A 21941-nucleotide genomic window follows, 5' to 3' on the forward strand; every position below is an offset into this window, starting at 1 on the left:
GGAGAGGGAGACGGTGGAGTAGCTCGTCGGCAGTTACCCTGTCCTCCGTGGAAATTAATATCTGACCCAGTTCTGGTTGCCCCGCGAGTTTACGGCTTGCATAAGTGGCCCTCGTAATGATCCATCGCCTGCTGTGACTGCGTTTCCGGAGAATTTTATTTTATGGTTCTGGAGCTGTAGTCCATAAATCATTTGAACTTGAGGTTTTGAGTTAGAGGAGCCATGTGGTTCCTGGGGGGAAAATGTGCCAAGTTTATTTTTCACACCTGTTCGCCTGGCCTTCCCCTCATTCTTTTCTTTCTTTACGGTCCACCCCTCTGATGTTTCCTACTTGGGGAAAAGAAAAATCCATGCCCAAGAGCTCGCCTTTACGTCATACCACTCCTAGGATATTTGTATGAGAACAATCTGGAGAGGGCAGCGTTCAACCCAGGCGCGTGAATTCTAGTTTATAAAGTTTCCGTTTGAAAACGGAGCCCTTGTGTGTTGCTGGTGGGAATTTGAAATGGCGCAGCTGCCGTGGAAGCAGTATGGCGGTCCCTCCAACAATGAAACATAGAAGTACTGCATGACCCAGCAGTTCCACATCTGGTTCTGTACCCAGAAGAATAGCAAGTGAGCACTTGGACAGATATTTTTACAAGAGTGTTTGTAGCAGCATTATTCACGGTAGCCAGGAGGTGGAAACCACCCAGACGTGCATTGATGGATGAATGGATAAACAGAGTGTGTGTCTACGGAATGGAGTATTATTCAGCCTTCAAAAAAGGAAGGGTGTTCTGACCCGTGCTACAGCACAGATACACCCCGGGGACCTTATGCTAAATGAAATAAGCCAGTCCTGAAAGGATTCTGACCCGTTCTACAACACAGATACACCTCAGGGACCTTATGCTAAATGAAATAAGCCAGTCCTGAAAGGAGAAATATTGTGTGATTTGTCTTATGAGAGGTGCCTAGGGTCATCAAATTTATAAGAGACAGATTTTAAGTCATGTCTATTGTATCACGTATGCGCAGAGTAAATGAATGAAGGCTCATGGGAAGTCCTGTGTGGGTGGGGTCCTTGTTTCTCAGACCAGGCAGGTGAGGAACAGCCCTCCAGATGTGCTTGGAAAAGAACGACATGGCCCAGGATCTTCTATCAAGATTAACCAGCTAACGTGGACCCCTTGTCGCAGGCCTCCTCCCGGTGTGGGGGTTCCTTCCTGTGCTGACCTGCATTTTCCTTCTGGGGGGGCGGGACTTAACAGCCAGAGCAGCTCCCACCTGAACCCCGTGCTATTGGTCGCCGCCTGTGACAGTGATTGTGTGTTCTATTTTAAGCCGCTTCTCTGCATTTGGTAACAGTCCGGGATTCTGTTTTGTTAACTCAGTGAGACACAATAAAAGAACAGGAAGACCTTGTGTGGGTGGCGTGGGGCGGAGGGCTCTCTGAGGGCTGGGTTTGGAGATACCGCCCCGTCCTGCTCCCCCCCCCCCCCCCCCGCCCTGGGCAGCGGGAGACTCGATTCCCTTTGGGTGAAGACTGAGAAAAGGCGAGGCTGAAAAATAAGAGAAAATACATATCTCCCCTGCTCTGGGGAGGCTTCTGGCTCTGTCACAGCAGGTGGCCAAGGAACTCAATCTGTGGAAGGCATCAGCGCTTTCGACGCAATCAGAGTTAAGTGCAGAAATTTAATTAAACCGCATCAAGGATGGCAGAAACTTTGTAAAGCCGCAGCGCATTGTCAGATTCAACAATTATTTCAAGGAACACAATCCACAGATGGTGTCTAATTGATAAATTAAGGCTCTGCTTCTCTAATGGGCTTGCATTTAAGCCCGTGCTCCACCCAGACAAGAACCGTGGCCTCCCTCACCCCTGCAGGCAGGGACCACGACAACTGTAGGCTGGGCCCTTGAGTATGTGGTGTGAAAGACCTCTGGCTTCTGTCCCTGCGATCCCAAGCTCCCCTTGGGGATGACTCTGGTCTTAAAAACAGAAACTGTAGGACTTCTCTGGGCATGAGTGACCTTCCTGGTGCTCTAAGCTGATGTGTTGCTGAGATGCCTGCGTAGGTTGTCTGTCTGTCTGTCTGTCTATGTATCTATCTCTGTATCTATCAATCTATCTCTCCCTTTTTGTACTGCTGGCTTTTATCCTTCACAGTCCAGCATTTTCCCCAAAACAAAAGTCTCAATGTATTCTTAAAAATAAAAAAAAGGAACCCCTGCTTTCAGGACCTGATGGCACTTCCCGTCTGTTAACTGTATACCTAATTTACTTTATTTCATAAAAGAATTTGCTGTCACTAAAGATGTAGCCATGTTCAGAGAAATGTATCCTGTATTGAGACAATTAAAAAAAAATGACAAAACCCTGAAGGTCTTGAATATTTCCTAGAACTTCCTGTTACAGATGAAAAAATTGAGGCACAGTGATTGTGTATGCTTGGGGACTAATTCCATGGAATTATGTATCTGGAGGTAGAGGAGAGGCCTGTGAGGACATCTGGGCTACCTCCAGTAAGTGGTTATTCCATCCATGTATCCATCCATCCATCTGTCCGTCCATCCATCCATCCATCCATCCATCCATCCATCCATCCACCTGTCCGTCCATCCATCCATCCATCCATCCACCCACCCACCCACCCACCCAATCATCCATCTGCCTGCCCACCTGCCCCTCCATCCATCTAATCATCCATCCAATCATCCATCCATCCATCTCTCCATCCATTCATCCACCCAATCATCCATCCGCCTGCCCCCCGCCCCTCCATCCATCCAGTCATCCATACAATCATCTGTACTATCTCATCCATCCATCCATCTATTCGTCCGGTAATCTATTCATCCAATCATCCATCCATCTGTCCATCCATCCGTCCAATAATCCATCCGTCCAGTCATCCATCCATTCGTCCAGTAATCCATCCGTTTAATCATCCATCCATCCATCCATCCATCCATCCATCCATCCATCCCAGCAACAAGCATGAGGGACCTGCTAGTACTTTTCTGGGTGCTAAGGGGAGATTCAGGGGTGAAAAAGGACACTTCTGCCTGCACGAAGCTGACAGGAAACTAGGGAGAGAGACACTCGGACAACCCCACCGATAGATGCATCAGTGTAACTTGTGATAAGCGCTCTGGGCAAGAGGAGAGGGTGGCGGAGAGCATGGTACAAAGGCGTCTGTTGGAGGGCTCCAGGGCTGACTTAGCATGAATGGAGTGAGGTCAGGAGGAGTGGAAAGAACCTTCCGGGCAGAGAGGGGGAATAGCCTGCTCAAAATCTCAGTGTGCTAGAAGAGCCAACCAAAGGTCATGCGAGGGAGGAAGTGACGTGGGACAGGCTGCAGATGAGCAAACGGAGGGGTCTGGTCCTGGTGGCAGAGGAGCCCCCATGCATTGAGCACTTACTATGTTCCGGTGGTGGTCAGAGCTACATGCAGCTCGTCCTCCACTTTAGATTTTATCTGCGGGTATCTCAGCCTCTTCTGCAGTGCCCAGTGCACAGTAGAAGCTCTGCACATGTGTGTGGAATGAATGACTGAATTCTCCCGATGATGGGTATTATTTTCTTGACCTTGCAGTTAGTTGGCAAACTGAGACCAATAGGGTATAAATCCACGTGTCCGAGGTCCCCACCCTCTGGCAGGGTTGGTCTCTGTGCGGGTGTCTGACACCCCACCTGGGTCCTTCTCCGCCCCTCGCCCCTCCCCTAAAGATGGATCACCTGGTGAAGGGGTCAGTCATGAGTAACTGACCACCCCCCAGCGCTCGGGGTTTCCACCTCACCTGGGTCCTTCTCTGCCCCTCGCCCCTCCCCTAAAGATGGATCACCTGGTGAAGGGGTCAGTCATGAGTAACTGACCACCCCCCAGCGCTCGGGGTTTCCACCTCACCTGGGTCCTTCTCCGCCCCTCGCCCCTCCCCTAAAGATGGATCGCCCGGTGAAGGGGTCAGTCATGAGTAACTCTGACCACCCCCCAGCGCTCGGGGTTTCCATCTCTTGACTGAAAGAAGAAATAAGAATAAAACCCGCTACCTTTTATTTCCACACTTGTAGTAGCTAATGGTGGGGAGGCCCATATTTAAAACAAAACCTCTTGCAGGCTTGACTGAACAAGCTTAGCCTTGTTCTTGCTTGATACTCTGTCCTAGACCAGAAAGGTGGAGGGGAGGAACAGGGGCAGGTTTATTTCCAAAGAAGGATTGTGGGGATTGCCCTGCAGAAGTCTTTCTAATTGCTTTTTTTTTTTACACCAGGATCGTGTGGGTGGCTTTTGAAATCTGTGTAGTTTACGGAGGCGAGGGTTCTGTGCCCGGGATGCCAGATGATGTAGTCGGATGGCTGTCGGCTGTTTATTTGCTAGTCTGTCGTTACCAACACAGCGTTCCTGAGTTCAGCGCACAACAGTGTGTCACCCCCCGCCGCCCCCACATCTAAATATATCCCGCGAGTCAGTCAGACTTGGCAGCGCTCAGGCTGTGGCTGTCAGATGGAGTTGGCCTGGGATCCTCTGAGCCCTTGGCTTGTTCTCCAGGCCCCAGCGCGCCTTCAAATAGTGATATCAACAGTAGATTTGCAAATGCACGCCCAGGTAGGGGCCTGGGAGGGGAAGCATGAGGCAGCATTTTGGTCTAAAAAGGAACTGCCTTCTCCTCCTCCACTATCAGTTGTAGAGCGGAGACAGAGCCGTGCTGAGAGGAGTGGCTCCGTGCTCCACGAGCAAGGCGTGTGGGCGTTTTCCTGAATCGTGATTTTTTTCAAGTTGTGTGAGGAGAGAAAGCGAGAAGCTTGCGGCTGGTGGGAACTACTCCGTGTGTAGTAGATGGAGGTGGGGGAGCGGCTGGAAGAGGCAGGGGGTGGAGCAGACACAGTTTGGGGCCTCTGTTCAAGGGCATTTCAAGGAGGACTGGTCACAGTGAGGATGTTGCCTTGTTGAGCTTTGGGGAGATTCTGGGGCATTGGAGAAGCCGTGGCCTGTCCCCACGTAGCCCAGAACAGCCCCTGTCCTCAGTGCCACCTCAAGCTTCTGTAAGTTGGGAACCATGGGACCGACCTCCTGGGTCCCTCCCCAGAGGCTTGTTAAGGGGCTCAGTGGAAAGCACATCAGAAGGTTGAAATCCCTGCCTGAAAGGTCCGCATTCTCCAAGGAGCAGCCTCTGTAAATAAACGGCACGAGTGCTCATCCCCCGAATGGCTGATCTGAGGAAAGCTCACCCTGGGGGAGGGCGGGGCTCCCATAGCTGATCTGCAGGAGAGCTCACCCTGGGGAGGGCGGGGGCTCCCGTAGCTGATCTGCAGGAGAGCTCACCCTGGGGGAGGGCGGGGCTCCCGTAGCGTAGTCCTGGGCGCAGAGGCCCGTTCCCCCGCCAGACTGGCCCCGTCCAGCTGAGCTGGGTCCTGGAGGCCGGGTGGAGGATGGTGTGGACAGTAAGTTCTCCCGTGAGAGGGAGCCACAGTTAGTTTGTGGGGTTCCTGGCCTTTGGTGGGTTCAGGAGGGAGATGTTAAAGGCAGTTCTGCAGCCTGGGCGTCAGGAACACAGGGAGACATAAGACACAGACCCTGCCCTCAGCAGCGCCCGGAGTCCAGCGAACATGGACGTGCACACCAGTGAGCTAGAACACGGCTCCTCAGGGTGTGGTTTGGGGGTACACGGTGTCCCTGAGGCCCTTTCAAGGAGTCTGTGATACCAGAACGTTTTCTTTTTGGAACAACTCCAAGCATTTACTTTCCTTTTTTACTCTCCTCCTTTCATGAATGTACAGTGGAATTTTCCACGGCTCCATGGCCTCTGTTGATGTTTTGGCTCTGATGGCTGATGGTATGGTGTTTCCCCCCTGTTTTAACATGTCTCAGTTTTAATTTCATATATAATGAACACTGATAGCTAATACACACATAAACAAAAGCTTTTGGGTGTTCCTGGCTTTTTAAGAGGATAAAGGTGTCATAATACCCCCAAGTTTGAGAACCACAGAATTAGGACTAATATTTTAGGTAGATTAATATTCTAGGTAGAATTACTATTCTAGGTTGAAGTTACGTAGTGGGCCCAGCTCTAGGGCTGGATACAAGGTGCTGGTGGGTGAGCCGGGAAGGGGATTGTCAGGGAAGGCTTTCAAGAGGAGGTTTCTTATTTGGGTTCTGAAGGATGATTAGGAGTTTAGTCTGTCTCTAGATAGATGAGGGAGAGAAAAACATTCTAGAAAGAAGGGGCAGCATCTCTGAAGGAACGGGGATGTAAAACATCGTGGTTTGCCAGCCTCTCCTCGCCAGTCTGTGGGGCAGAGACAGTTTCAGACTGTCCTCCCCATGGGATTTCCTCTGCCCATCATTTCCTTACGAGGCTGCATCTCCGAACTACTTTGTGAGCTTCACAGGAGAACTGATGACGCTGGTTTCCAGGCCTGCTTTTGATCTGTTGATTGACTTCTGGTGCTGGGAATCACCAGACACTCTGTACCGTTTGTAGTTGCTCTGCTGAGATGACATCACAGTTGTCCCCGCGGCAAGCCGATGTCATGCCACCTGTTGGCTCTGGCGCAGAACTGCAGCAGGTCACGGGACACGTGCATTTCCTCCGCACGTCACCCGCAGCCCGCAGCCTGGAAGCAGATGAGAACGATGCTTACGAGGGGTGGTCAGTTCGGGGACGTGTTTGCCTCTCACCTCCAAGCGGTGTGACCTTGAGAAGGGCTCCGACGTCTCGGAGTCTGTCCTTCCCCTAGAAGGAAAGCATGTCGGACAGGCCTTTTTAAATAAGCATGCCTACATCTGCCAGTGGAAAGGACCCTCCTGTTGATAAATATATACTTCATTCTGATTTTGTCCTTGGTTAAGTGTCACCTGGGACACACCGCCTCCCCGGTTCTCTCAGAACTGCTAATGATGATGTTGCAACAAAGGGTTCGGATTACCAATTTTGACAGCTTCTGAACCACCAAGAAGAGAAAAGAGGGGCCCGGGCTCTGGGCGCTGCGTCTGTGTCAGACGCTCATCGGAGGGTTTTTGTGAATCGTTTCATTAAATAGTCACCCCAGGCCTGTGAGTAGGTGCTGTGGTTCCATTTTATAGATGAAGAAACAGAACCACGGACAGGACACCTTCATTTGCTCAAGGCCTCAAAGAATCCAGGCTTTCAGGCTTTTCATATCCCGAGCCCCTGGGGAGGAAGAGGGCCACGGTCTGGGGCTGTTGGGGGGACAGAAGAGTCCCAGCAGCCATCACTCCTTCTTCATGAGGATGGAAGACAGAATGAAGGGCACGGGAGTCAGATTGGTAAATCAATAGACTAATTAAAACTCAAACGCCTGAAAACTCTGTTGCTGGGTTAATTGTAAACCAACATCGAAACGTTAAAACTTGCCCAGACCATGGGTTTGAATTATTAACCAAGCGAGTTAATTTCAAGCCACCTGCTTGGGTCGCCCGAAGGCCGCCCGCCTTGAAGGGGAGCTGGCGTGCCCTTTCCTGCTCAGGCCTGACTTGGTGCTCAAGGGCACACGGCGCTGCCTTTTCTCGGGTGTATCTGACACATCCTGAGCATTTCGGCAGACCTCACAAACTCAGATACGCTGTGGGAAAGGGCCGTTGGAATCCGGAAGGGGTTGGGTGACATAGTAACATGGAGTCGGGGGGGGGGGGGAGAGAAAGGGCCTTGTTAAACATCCTTTTGGCTCCCAGTGTGTGACCTGAGGCTGACGTCTCACCTGCCACCTCTATGGCTCTTGGGTGTTCTTTCAGCCCAAAGAGAGCAAGGTCCTGGGAAACATGTTGTCAGGATTCAGCCCTAAACTAATCTGCTCTGCGTGGAGACCTCTGGGGTATTCTGTGATGGCCAACTGACCACAAGATGTTTCTGTTTGGTTCTAAGTAGAGAGGGACCCTGCCAGACCTGGTTTGATTATAGATTAAACACTTTGATTTCAGATAAACTCATCTGCCACCAGCTCCATCGATTCTGCTTCTGTGAGCTGTATTTCTAACTTATCTGAGGTCATGGGTCCCACGGGGGATGTTAGGGACCCTTTACTCAGGGAGATGTTTGTTGCCACAATCACAGGGAGCTTTCTTTGCACAGAGAGCTGGGACCCACAGATCCCTTGGTGCTCGGACATGACCTCATTAATAATTAAGAAACCGTGTGTCAAAGTCTCAAAACAGCAGAACTTTAAGGATAGTAATAGTATCTCACTATGCCTGACATAGCATTTTATTTTTCCCAGCATTCTTTTTTTTTTTTTTTTGTATTTTTCTGAAGCTGGAAACGGGGAGAGACAGTCAGACAGACTCTTGCATGCGCCCGACCGGGATCCACCCGGCACACCCACCAGGGGCGACGCTCTGCCCACCAGAGGGTGATGCTCTGCCCCTCCGGGGCGTCGCTCTGCCGCGACCAGAGCCTCTCTAGCGCCTGGGGCAGAGGCCAAGGAGCCATCCCCAGCGCCCGGGCCATCTTTGCTCCAATGGAGCCTCGGCTGCGGGAGGGGAAGAGAGAGACAGAGGAAGGAGAGGGGGAGGGGTGGAGAAGCAAATGGGTGCTTCTCCTGTGTGCCCTGGCCAGGAATTGAACCCGGGACTTCTGCACGCCAGGCCGACGCTCTACCGCTGAGCCAACCGGCCAGGGCTTCCCAGCATTCTTTATAAGACGATCTCATTTCACCCTCCTGAGAATCCTGTAGTAGTTATTTTATATAGGACACATGGTAGTGGGTGCGGTAACTTTCCTGAGTATTGCTGTTTTCTCGTTAATTTGCTAAATGGGCTCTAAAAAGGGAGATAACTGTACATTTCAGCCCCATAAAAGTCTTATTTCAAATACTTCTGATTCAAATTAATGAATTAAAAACACTAAAACACTACCCCAGTCCCAGGCATGGCAAGTGAGTTATGTTGTTCCATTCAGACATCTGATGGGGTAGAATTACGTGATTGGTCTGTGATTAAAAAACTCTTTGACTCCACCTTGGATGTTTACAGAAAGGAGAGACTTGGGTAGTTGGTTTCGTTAGAACTCCTATTCCTGCTTCTGCCCTACTCCTCCAATTACAGAAACTTGGGGAAATTGTGGAAAACCACAAGAACTAAGTAAACATTTCCCTAACTCTGTTTATTATTTAGAGATGGATGGCCATTGTTAATACTCTGGTGTATTTTCTTCCATCTTTTTTTAAAAATGATTTTTAAAGAGAGAGAGAGAGAGAGAGAGAAACATTGACCTGTTGCCCACGTAGTCATGCCGTCACTGGTTGTGTCTCGTGTGTGCCCTGACTGGGGATCGAACCTGCAACTTCTGCCTGTTGGGACGACGCTCTAACCCACCGAGCTACCCAGGCAGGGCCCATCCTTTTTTCATGGCAAAATACACACACATACACACAAATGTTATTTGCTTAGCTGATTTTATAACGATGTTATGAATATTTCCCCCTTATAATTTACTGTTTTTCATGGCGTGGTTTTCGCTGTCTGCTTGGTATTGTGACTTATTAAGTATACTTTATTTTTTACCATAGTCTATTGTTGAATAGTTAGCTTGTTAATGATTTATTAGAATTATAATTAACACTGTGGTGAATGTGCTTGTACATCACTCCTCATTAACATCTTTGATTGCCGCCTTACAGCATATACCTAGAAGTGGAATTTTGGGGTTAAATTTTCAGGTATTTTAAAGGAGGTGATATATGTAAAATCTTTAAAAGAATCCGTAATGGATACTTACATCTTTATAAGACATACATACACACATCTTTATAAAACAGATTTTTATCGTAATGGATCCTCTAAGGAGGTTGCCCTATTTTATTCCCTCACCAGAAGTCTGTCTGAGAGATTAGCTTAATTTAAAACATTAACTAGTTTTTATAAAAACGGTATGTGTTTATGGTAAACATTTTTATTTGTGCTGCAGGGTCAGGCTTAATGTTTAAAAGACCGGCGACTCTTGGCTCAGCTTGGATGAAGTTTATTCTTTAAACTTCCCCTTTTTTTCAGTGCAGTTTGGCATAGCTCTCCCTTTATAGTTTGTTTACCTACCTGCTTATCTTAACAGGCCGACCTGCCCACCTGTCTGTCATCCTGGGTTAACGTTTATCCGAGTTTGGGGATGGAAATAGCTTTTCTCTGAATCAGAACTTGCGGCGTAACCGGTCCAGGAAGCCGCCCGCCCAGACGTGGGAATGGGGGGGCGGGCAGGAGGCTCTTCCGTGTCTTTTTATCTTTTTAATCCACCGGGTTATTAAATATGGCCAACTTGGGAAACGTTCAAAGCTATAAAAATTAAAATAAATGTCCCCGTACAGAGATGAACATGGTTTATATACTGACCTATTTCTTTTTTGGGGGGAGGGGTGGGGGTGGGGACGGGGGAATAGTACATACAGATAAATAAATATTTGACAGCCTGCTAGGCCTGTTTCCTATTTATTTAATTATATAAAGAATCAATGAGGACTTTCTGTTGTAAAATATGTAAACAATACAGAGGCCAATACCACCACATCCCTTTCTAGAAGAAACGACCCATCTCTGCGGGTGGGCCCGTTCCACAGGGGACATGTTCAGCTCCAGGTTGGAACCTGGCTTACTTGGCCTGGAGCCATGGTGTTCCGGAGCATGATTTGAAAGCCACCACTCTAGTAAGAATGAGGAATTTTTATTTTTTCCCTACTGAGGGGCACTGATCTTGTTGATTGCAAAAGTAAATGAAGGATGATGAAAGGAAAGGGCCCGTGGGTTTCGAGTCCCCGAATGTCAGACCTACGGGAACCTCGGACGCCGTCTGGTTGTGCCCTCTCGGTTCACAGGTGAGCACACTGAGGCCCGACGGTCATTAGCAAGCATCTTGTCCCAGGTCAGCCACCAGTTAGAAACAGAGCTGAAACTTCAAGGGTCTGGTGCATGTTTCTCTTCTTTTTAAATGAAGCTGTTGATCTACTTTTAAAAATAAGAGCTGTGGCCAAGTTTTGGCTCTGGGTTCAGTTGCATGGAACTGAATCCACTCCTATCTAGGTTAAGCAGAAACTTTGTCAGAGGGCATGAAAATGCTTTTAGAAATCATTAGGTGATGTAGAAAGGCCTCCTAGGCTGTGCTTTCAGAAACAACTCTCAGAGCCACACCGCAGATCTGGGACTTCAAGAAGCTGTCGCCTCTTCTGACCTCTGGAGGCCACCCAGCAGAGTGGGACGCTGACACTACACTGCAGGGTGTAGAGTCATTGCCACATCCGCCTGGTCAGGAAGCACCATCATTGCTACTGTCTTGCCCCAGCCTTCTTCAAGAAGATAGGCAGCTTCTCCATGAGGAGTCAACCAAGGCACAGGATGTTGCCGTGGGATAGCCAGACATCTCCCTGGCTGTGCTGCCCAAGCGAGCCAGGGAGGCACGGAATCTGCCACTTCACCGTTCACACCTAGCTGCAAGGGAGTCTGGAAAAGGAACCCTCAGCTTTCCAGTTCCTGGGTAAGAGGAAGGCTTACGAGGAGGAGACTGGAATGGATGATGGACACCAATTTACCACGTCTCCTCAGCAACTAGTAAACAGTTCAGATGATAAGAAACATGCTTTGAGTTCTTTTGTTTTTTTTAAAGGGAGAGAGGAAGGGAGAGAGATGAGAAGCATCAATTCTTCATTGTGGCACCTTAGTTATTGATTGCTTCCTCATATGCGCCTTGACTGCAGGGCTCCAGCCAAGCCAGTGACCCCTTGCTCAAGCCAGTGACCTTGGGCTCAAGCCAGCAACCATGGGGTCATGTCTCTGATCCTGTGTTCAAACTGATGAGCCCACGCTCAAGCCCATGATCTCAGGGTCTCAAACCTGGGTCCTCTGCATCCCAGGCTGATGCTCTATCCACTGTGCCACCACCTGGTCAGGCCATGCTTGAGTTCTGGTTATGGTCACAGGAGGTAGAGTAGCAGAGAAGCAAAAACAAAAGCAAGAGAATTGTACAACATGTAAAAGACAGAAAAAGAAACTATGCTGCAACATGTTGTGGGTAGCAGCACAGTCTTGTGTTGTGAGAGATGCCGTTTGAAGTTCCAGTGTGTGTTTGCAACCATAGGCATAAATGGCGTGTGGGAATTTAGGATTCAACATGACTGACATTAATTTCAAGTCTAGATTCAACCTCTGGATTAAAGGTCTCCAATCTCGTCCTTGAACTTGTATCCTGATATTTTCAATAAGTCTTTAACTTCCTAACTATGTATTTCCTGCCCCTTTTCTGGCATCATTCCCTTCATACTGTTGAGGAACGCTGCGTTCCCCTTAGCCAAGAAAACTACTTGGCAATCATTCTGTGCACAGCTGCCGTTGGAGAAGTGGTTCAGGTGGGACGAGGAAGACGGCAGACAGTGGTCCTGCACGCTGTTGGAAGGATTGTCCCGGTCTCCTTGTCTTCAGTATCTCCACCAGGTCTTCATGATTCCCCTGTAGCTCAGACACCATTCTTTGCTGTCCTTGGTGATGGCTAAGGTGTGGCAGCTGGGTGCCTCGTGCTTACACAGCCCTGAGTTTAGATTGGCCTGGGTTAATTGAGTGAGGTTTATTCAAGATCATTCAGCATGATTCAGTTGAAAAGGAGAAGAGAGAAGGAGAAATAGAGGGTTAAAATGTCGAGAGGGATGGCGTGGAGTATTAGCGGTCAGCAAATGTGTGTCCCTGGCAGCAGGTGATCAGCCTTCCCGGGCCTTGAGCTGGGCAGGTAGGTCAGCACCCCGTAGGGAGTGGCTGTTTGTGGAACATTCTACTCCGTGGTAGAGAGCCAGGAGCAGGAAAGAGGAAACCTAAGAAAGAAAGCTATGATTCTGTGTCCAGGGGAGTTTTGTTTTCCTATTCAGGTGGTTGAGCCCAGGTAGAAAACGACTTCTGAGCCTGTAGAAATGGTCCCACAGAGAGTGAGGGCCCAAAGGTGTTAGCTAATCACGCTGATGAGGAGGAGGGTATGACGGTGTGACTTTGTCACACCCTCCACATAAGACCTCCCTAGGACTGAAGGCAATGTACTTACGATGTGCCCAGCAAGATAAAGGCACAGAGGCCACTCTGGGTGAGTGGGGGCACCCAGGACACAGAGCGTGGTGGGCGTGGGGAGCTGGTGTAGGGCACAAAAAGGGGGTCCATTTAGGGATAAGGGGTGGCCCTGCTCCCTTTTCCCTCTCTTTCTCCTTTCTACTCGGGTGGCCCTCCCAGCTGCCCGTTCCCACGGCAAAGGCACACTGTGCCCAGTCTGCCCGTTCTTGCCCCGGCCGCCCAGGAGCTGGCGGCTGAGTCAGGCCGTCCGGCCTTTGAACTTGCGCTGCCTGCCTGCTTGAATTAGACAACACATGGTTTCCCTTATCTCCCTGAGAGAAGATTCCTCTTTTCAGGTGACTGGCTGTCAACGCCACTGTGAGATTCGAGTTTCTGCTCCCCTTTCTCCCCCAGACGCTGCTGCTGGGTGGCTGAGATGGAAAAGCCACGAGGTGTTTATGCGAGCGATGGGTGCTTCTGCGAGACTGTGATCTGCAGTGCTTTCGCCGGCGTACAGAGCACTGTCGCGTGTGATCTGATTCGATCCTGACAGTGATGCGGGAACATACCGGGAATGTTAGCCCATCCCATAGGTGGGGACAGTAAGGCCCCAAGAGATGGAGCGTCTGTCTCAGGGTCAAACAGTCAGCAGGTGACAGAGTTGGGAGTCGAATCAGAATCTTCACTGCGCCCTCCTCTGGGTCGTGCCAGGGTCCATGTGGATTTGGTTTTCAACAAGGCCCTGTTGGTTCAGGTCACGTCAACAACTGTGTTCTGAAATCTGTGTTCGCGGCTTCAGCACAACACGTCACCACCACACAAGGTGGTTTTCCCACCTGCCGGCACTCAGACTCCTTACGCTGGGTGGGCCAGGTGGGGCGCCATCCCGAAAGGCACCACGTCAGCGCATGGGACGTCTTGACCTCCCCGTGACCCCGTGTTTTGGAGTCGGAGCAACTTTTGCTAGGTGAATACACTGGCCATCTATAGTTTCCAGTCTGTGAATTTTAATTCTTCTTGAGTTTTAGACAGCAGAAATAAAGAACTCAGAGACCCACCCTGTCTTCCTAACCCACTGGAAGCCTGGTCTGTTTATAAGCAGCTGATCGGTTAAACATTAACATTCCAGAAACAGTGTCTTAATCTTTGGGAAAAATGTTGGTTTCCACAATCAGGAATTTCTGCCTTCTGCCCCATGACTGCCTCGCTGCTCAATCCGGCATGCCAGGGGGAGTCCACCCTCCCCAGACTGCTTCCCACCCCCGAGGGAGGCCCACGGTCATTCTGGGTGCCATTTTGACCCATAAGTGCGCTTTTTAAGGTGCTGGAGATAGAAAAGGAGGTGGTAGCCCAAGCCTACCTGTAGTCCGAAGTTGTTAACTCTGACTGACGTCAGGGTGTCCAGTTCTCTGTGGCGTTTGCTCAGAAACGCTCCCGGCTGTTACATCATCACTTCCTCCAGTTGTGTTATGGTGGCTGGCTCCCCAGTTGAAAGTCTCCGTTTGCCAAAGGACAGGGAATCTGGGGCCGTGGCCAGGTGACCAGGCCCCTACGATCCCGTCCAGGAAATGTTTGTGGAGAGCTGGCCGTGGTCTGAGCCTCAGGCCCATTCGTCTTGGTGGGAACTTGCCCTGGGAAGGTCGTCATCTCACTACAAGCACATCAAACAGATTTGCCCACAAATCTTTTTTTTCTGGATTCTGCAAGTGACACAGTTTGCAAAGAAATGCATTAATATCTTGTTTTGCTTTTCAATACTTAAAAAACACATAATGCGAATTTGTTTAGATGAACAGGGCGGAGAAGAGGCTAGAACTAGATGAAGACCTCACGTCCTACCACCCCTCACACCTCACTGACTGAGACATTGGAGGAATATCTTCCTTAGTTCTTTTCTTAGGTTCTTACTCAGCTCATCAAGTTTAGGGGCGTTGGCATGTGAGTGGGTCACGTGGAGAGAGGGTTCCGGAGCCGGCCAGCCTCCCATGGGTAAGGAAGGCCTTACCCCAAACCAAAGGCCTCTCTCCCTGACCCTGCAGTGAACTTGGAGCCAGTGAGACAGTAGAATGAGGAGGAGCTGCATGCCTCCCCCACGATGTGGGCCCACAGTGTTACCTGGGGTGAGTGCCCGAGCTGATTTCATGAGCTCACTGTCGCTGTGATGAACCGCAGGCCGCAGCCTGGCGTTCCTCTGCTGGGGCTCCGCCATCTTGCTTTCACTCGTTCTCACATTTCCTGCACCCCCGTCCTAGGTACTTATTTCTCTCCTGAGCTCCTCGCAGATACACCCACCCCCACACCCTTGAGGTCAAGACCTGACATCTTCACTCACGCGTTTCTCTTCTAACTTGACTCTCTGGTCACCCCAGGTCTCCAAGCTGCCAGGGGCTCGTGTCCTGAGACCTGCGGGGAAAGCCCACCACCTGTCTCCATTGCTCAGTCTGCTTTCCCCAAACCCTTTTCTCTCTCAAAGTTATTTCTCCCTGTCGCCCAAACCGAGCCGCGGGCGATGTCCGGCCTCTCCTTGTTCCTTTACAGAAAGGTGTCTTTATTCAATTTGACTGTTGCTATTATGTGGTGAGGCATTCAATAAAAGTCATGATTTATGACATATGGATGACTGTGGTTATTTTTTCGTTTTCTGCCTTTATTTTCTTTTTTCCTTTTTTTTGGTCATCTATCAGGGAGAGAAAAGCCAGGCCTGGCCATTTCCTGGCACGTCCTGTGTTCACTTAAGAATGTCAGCTGTCGGCCTGTCAGGAAGTTAATCGTCAGGTTGGATTCTCTCTCCTTCTGCCCCCCCCCCACTGCCCCCCTTTAAACAGGCAGGGGCCCTGCTCCGTCCTGCACGCGGCGATAAGGGGAACGCTACCCGGGTGGGGAGCGAGCGTGGCCCCCGGTGTGGCCCTCGGCCTGCTGCGCTCCTCGGCGGCTGCGTGTCCAGCTCTCTGTCAGTTCTTGATTGCTTAATAGGAAGAGGCAAGCTGGCTCCTTTCAGGAGGTTTCCAGAATTTTCTTTGTTCTTGAATACAGTACCCTCAATCCTCTTAGTTTTTCTGGCCTGGCCACTTTAGAAATCCTTTCCCTTTTTTTGTTTTTCTTTTTGTTTTTTTTTTGGTCTTTTTCTTTTCTGTAAAGTATGTGCATGTTAGATAAAAGGCTCTCGAATAGAGGGCCTAGCATGTTGGGCACTGGCTGCTGGAAATAGGCTAATTGGAGAGAGAAGCAAGTTGTCACAAAGGTGCCTGTGGCGGAGGGGGTTGGGAGGGGGGGATGATCCCCTGGAAGTGCCCGGTTGACTCCCCCCCCCCCCCCGCTTTTATTATTAGCTGTTTGCCGAAATGCATCCGGTCTGTGAGCCCTCCGCTGGCACCAGCCGGGTTGTGCCCTGCATCTTAAGCACCTGGTTAGGCCTCCGTCTGTGTCTGGAAGTGTTCTGTGCCGAGCCCCCAGCGTGTGCAGAAAGAAGTCGTTAACGTGCAGTGGTGGCCGGGAGGGACCGAGGAGAGCCGGCCTGCCGGACTTGAGCAGAGCGTGGACCCCTCGGTTTCACAGCGGCGGGGTCTGAGGCAGAGGCATCAGGACCCTTGGGTGGGGGTGGTGTTGGCCGCACGGCGGGTGCCCGGAAGGTCCCTGGCAGGGAGGGTGAAGTGGCAGTGAGCTGAGGAGCACCTAGATGCCCTCCAGGCAGACTGGCGCAGGACGAGGCCCTGTGGGGTGGGGGAGACCTGGCGGCCTGCCTGGTTAGTCCATGCGCCCCCTCCCCAGTGGATGTGGGTTTTCCCTTCTAGTTGCCTCCAGTCTAAGGGGGATTCCGCTTTTGTGAGCACCCCGACCCTTTGGATTTGAACATTCTGTCAACCCAACGTTGATTGGTGGCTGTCACATACCTGCTACTGGCACGTGTGTTACCCGGTTTCCGGTCACGCTGCCGTCATCCATCGAGACGTCTCATCTCGTTCCGCTGTGGCTTTCTCCTGACTTCCCCTCGTGTCAGGCACACGTGCCCGGCTCCCAGCTCCCGGGGCGTCTGCCGTGGTCCCTCGCTGGCACTTCAGCCTCATGCCACACAGGTGCCCTGGGCCTCTGCTGCAGGGAGCGTGCCCCTGAGCCCCCCTGAGTGGGATGCTACCCTTGTCCAGTGTGGAATAACCTTCTTTCTCTGGCCTGGAAACCCCACCCGTTTTTAGAGGGTCCGCCCATGTATCTCTACTCTGGCCTCGAGGCCTCCCTCTCCCTTCCACCCAGCCCTTCGCTGCTTCCTTTACGCTGGCTAACAGATTGCTCCTCCTGGGCCCTCTTGTTCCTGTCCCGTGTGCCCCACGAGAAGGTTAGACGCTGAGGGCAAGGCCTGTCGGTGTCACTGCTGTCCAGTGGAACTTCCTGTGACAAGGGAAGTGTACGCCCCGTGCTGTCCAGTGCATACATGGGGCCAGTGTGACTGAGGAACTCAGTGGTTAATGACAACTAATCCATGCTGAAGTGGCCTCAGGTGGCTGGTAGCTGTCGTATGGGGACACCGCACGCGTGTATCTTAATAATCTTGATACTTCCAGAAGCCCGTGTGCTGTGCTCTGCACACACGGCAAGCCTCATAAGCAGTGAGGAAGGCAGTGGGAATCACCTGGTATGTGGTTATATTAGCTGTGTGTTCTTTACCTATTTTCCACGCAATTTGATTTTGAAGTTAGATTTAGTAGGTTGTATACTTGAGCACCACCAATGCTTTGGGGGATACAAAGATGAATAAACATGGTCTCTTCCTGCAAGGAACGGGAGCCTAGTAGGTAAATATCCAGGGACAGCGGGAAGCAGAATGAACAAAGTGCCCCTGCTCAGGAACAGTTGACGTCCTGCGCAGGCGTACAGAAAGCAGTCGTTCACGGTGCCTGAGGGCGCTGCGGGAATGCCGTAGCACATTCGTTCATTCATTCAGCATATAGTTCCTGAACGTCACTTATGACCCAGGTCCTGGGACTGTAATCTGTGAACAAAACCGACCAAACTCTTGACCTCACGAGGCTTACTTTCTAGGGGGAGGGAGAGAGACACTAAACGAAGTGAGTAAATCATAGAGTGCGTGAGAAGGGAAGCTGGGAGAAGGTCTAAGGCATGATGGGGTGTGGTTTGGGGTCGCGGTGTTTAAGTAAGTTGATCACGGAAAGACTAGGGAAAAGGACATTTGGACTGAGGTGTGAGGGTTTAGAGACTCAGGATAGACAAAAAAAGAAGAAAAAAAAGCAGAAGGCTCTTCCTGGGTGAAGGGGCAGCTTGGATGAAGGCCAAGGGGCGTGGACTGCACGCACTGGTCAGAGCGGCGTGGCCGGACCACGGGGCGTGGACTGCACCCACCGGTCAGAGCCACGTGGCCGGACCACGGGGCATGGACTGCACGCACGGGTCAGAGCGGGGTGGCCGGACCACGGGGTGTGGACTGCACGCACCGGTCAGAGCGGCGTGGCCGGACCACGGGGCATGGACTGCACGCACTGGTCAGAGCGGCGTGGCCGGACCACGGGGCGTGGACTGCACCCACCGGTCAGAGCCACGTGGCCGGACCACGGGGCATGGACTGCACGCACGGGTCAGAGCGGCGTGGCCGGACCACGGGGCATGGACTGCACGCACTGGTCAGAGCGGCGTGGCCGGACCACGGGGCGTGGACTGCACCCACCGGTCAGAGCCACGTGGCCGGACCACGGGGCATGGACTGCACGCACGGGTCAGAGCGGCGTGGCCGGACCACGGGGTGTGGACTGCACGCACCGGTCAGAGCGGGGTGGCTGGACCACGGGGCGTGGACTGTACCCACCGGTCAGAGCGGCGTGGCCGGACCACGGGGCGTGGACTGCACGCACTGGTCAGAGCGGCGTGGCCGGACCACGGGGCGTGGACTGCACGCACGGGTCAGAGCGGCGTGGCCGGACCACGGGGCGTGGACTGCACGCACCGGTCAGAGCGGCGTGGCCGGACCACGGGGCGTGGACTGCACGCACCGGTCAGAGCGGCGTGGCCGGACCACGGGCTGTAGAGGCACGAACCGGAAGCAGGACCGCAGAGGGAGTCTGGACCCTGGTAACAAAGGTGGGAACCTTGAAAACTGCTGATTTTTGACGTCTCTGCAGATATCCTGTCTCCCTGCTTAAACTATCAGCCCCCCATCCCCACCCCAAGGACAGTGGTTCCAGTTCTTACTTCTCATTTCTCTTCCCACAAGGTTTCAGTCCAAGTAGCTGCTCAGAAATTGTGTTGATTGAAGGACAGTTCAAACTAAGCTGAATCTTCTTTGATGAGATTTTGCAAAAAAAAAAAAAAAAAGGTCTGATAAGATCAAGTCTGAGCTAATTGTACCGTGGGTCTTCTTTCATTTCCAGGTCTCTGTGCAGACCGGGGGCTCGGCAGGGTCCCAGGTGGCTCCGTCCCTGTGTGTTAACACATTCCTTTGAACTGGATCATCTTTGGTTTAGGAGAGCCAGGACGTATGAGTAACAGGAACTTAGGGGAAGATCAAGAAGCCCTTTCTAGAGGGACAGGGTTTTTGGCCAGTGAGAGGAACGCCACCTTTCCCAGCAAGACTGGAGACACTTGATGGCTGGACGGGCAGTGGGTTGCCCTGAGCGCAGATGCCGCTCGGAAAACAGACGTCCAAGGCGATCGTAGTTTCAGACGGACCCTGCGTACTGAAAATCCAGACTTCACACACGAGGAGAGGACTGCCGTTGGCCAAGGGCAAGGAAGGGCTTTTAAAACAGATGGCTGATCAGCCTGTGTTCAGGTGGCTTGCCACCACTGATGTTTACAGTGATAAACACATTAGATGTATTAGGTGTCAGTGACTGGGGGAAATACTGATTTTTCTCCAGGAAGAAACAAAAACAAAAAATAATGCACTTTTTTAGACTTCCACTTTTCTAAAGGAAAGGTTGGCCACAGCAAACACAGGGTGGCATGCGGTGGGGCAGTTATCATGGTCATGGGTACAGCTTTGGTGCCAGCTGCCATCAGGGTAAAGTTTTCCCCCAGCGGATACCCACAGTGAATCACAGACTGCCACGTCACCCCAGGGCTTGGCTCACCCGTGGGCCTGTCTGGGAGAGAGTTGCTCACATGGCAGCGTGGAGTTTGCTGAAGAGAGGTTGGCCTTGCAGACACCAAGACCAGTCGTGGAAAGCGTGTGGCTGAGGTCTGGATCCAGTAACGCTGAGAACCGATTCCTCCTCACCTTTCCAAACAGCTTGGTGCTGTTGGACACTGTTGACCGTTGCCTTCCATTTGAGATGCCCTAACCGTAGTGTTAGCGTTATCATTGTTCTGTAGTGAATGATTGTAGACTCTAAATCTTCGTACAACGTCGGGTGGTTAACTCTTTTTGCAGACCATGAGATTTCTGGCTGGTCCGCAGACCAGAGGTTGAAAACCACTGGTCTGCAGGACTCTGGGATCTAGCCCTTGTCTCCTCCCGTCTCATCCGTCAAACACTCCTTTCTGCTTGGTTTCTGGCAGTGCCAACCCCAGTGCCTGAAACAAACAATGCTATTTCATGCCGCGGTGGCTCTGCTTGCCCTTCTTTCTGAAAAACTGCTGATCCTGAAAACCCTAGTTAGTTATCTCCTCCTCGAAGCCTCCTCTGACCACCCTGACAGGGCTCATCGTGTTTCCCTCTGTTTGCTGTACTTTTGCCACTCTGTGTTTTCATCAGGACCCTGTGAGATCTTGAACGTTAGAGAACAAACTCGTTTACTTTACTTCTACATCCTGCTGGGGACTAGGTAGTCATTCTGTTTGATGTCAAACGCAGTTAATCGGGTAGGTGATCCGGACCAGGCCCCTCCCTGTGTCCCTGGTCCTTTCAAGTGGTTTCTTATCAAGAGTCTCCAGTGGTCCTTTTTGTATATAAAGGTGGCCCTACCCACCCCCCAGCTGTGTTTGTCCAAGTAGGAGGGAGGGTTTGTCTGACTCCGTGCAACCGGACCTTTCCCTTCAACGCTATGTCAGTGTGTGCTCTGTGGCCTCGGACAGAACTTTGAGCAGCTGCTCTTCTCAGCAACCAGGCCTTTTATCTTCTTTGTGCTCATGGCAGCTTAGCAACAAGGACTCCTTGGAATTACCCAAGGGGAAAGAGAGGAGACAAGGGGGGTGCCCAGGGACCTTCCTGGGTAATTCAGCAGGAAATATCGCTGCACTGACTCAACTCCTTCTCACGGAGTGCCTGCTGTGTGTCAGGTACCCCTCTAGGTGCTAAGAGTACAGTGATGAACAAAATAGAGGACAGTCTTTCCCTTTATGAGGCTTCCACTCTGGCTGGGGGGCGGGGCGTCCAGACCACGGGAGATTGAGCCGAGTCCCTAACTCAGTACCTTGTGCCCAGCAGGCACCGAGCAGATGTTTGTCGAGGGAATAAATGAGTGTTGTTGGACAAGAAGTTTAACCGGGCATAGTTTTCTTCCTTGAGGGAAGGGAACTAGATTTGATTAAGCCCTTGCCAGGTGCAAGGAAGTTTCCCCACCGAAGAGGCTGGGCTTCCAGGCGGAACGGCCCTTCAGAGAGACCGTGCGCCATTTGCTGGGCCGTGTGGCTGATTTGACAGCCCTCCAGAGCGAACTACAGAACGAGGCCTCCGCGTTTCAGCTGACAGCTGCGGGTCCCCGGTCACCGCTTTGCCTCAGTAAACAGCCAGCCCAGACCTGTTAGCTGCGTTGGGCGCGTTGGAAAACATATCTTTTCTTTCTCTCTTTCCCGTGTTTGGTGGCCCTAGTGCAAGTATTTTAAATAGAACAGACATCAGGGCTATAAAACATCTGTAATGTTACACATTTAGTCAAGTTCCCGGCAGCCTGAGTTCTGTTTGATTGGTGATGTTTTTGCGGCGACTGTTTCATTTCCCTCCCCCGTTGATCCCTCTGGAAAATAAAGTTTTATGTGACGATT

The 21941-nt window shown here is 51.4% G+C and overlaps 1 protein-coding gene and 1 long non-coding RNA gene across 8 annotated transcripts in view; one reads left to right on the top strand and one right to left on the bottom strand.

Annotated features, from left to right (window-relative positions):
* MSI2 (musashi RNA binding protein 2) overlaps window positions 1–21941 on the top strand; it is a 416189-nt gene that overhangs the window by 103857 nt on the left and 290391 nt on the right. The window lies entirely within an intron of this gene.
* Window positions 4739–15560, bottom strand: LOC136393779 (uncharacterized). The gene is made up of 3 exons (XR_010749125.1): window positions 14374–15560; window positions 6343–6604; window positions 4739–5157 (listed from the first exon to the last, which is right to left on the bottom strand). It is a non-coding gene; the product is annotated as an uncharacterized lncRNA (long non-coding RNA).

Source organism: Saccopteryx leptura, chromosome 2 (assembly GCF_036850995.1).
Source record: "Saccopteryx leptura isolate mSacLep1 chromosome 2, mSacLep1_pri_phased_curated, whole genome shotgun sequence".
NCBI classification, from domain to species: Eukaryota; Metazoa; Chordata; class Mammalia; order Chiroptera; family Emballonuridae; genus Saccopteryx; species Saccopteryx leptura.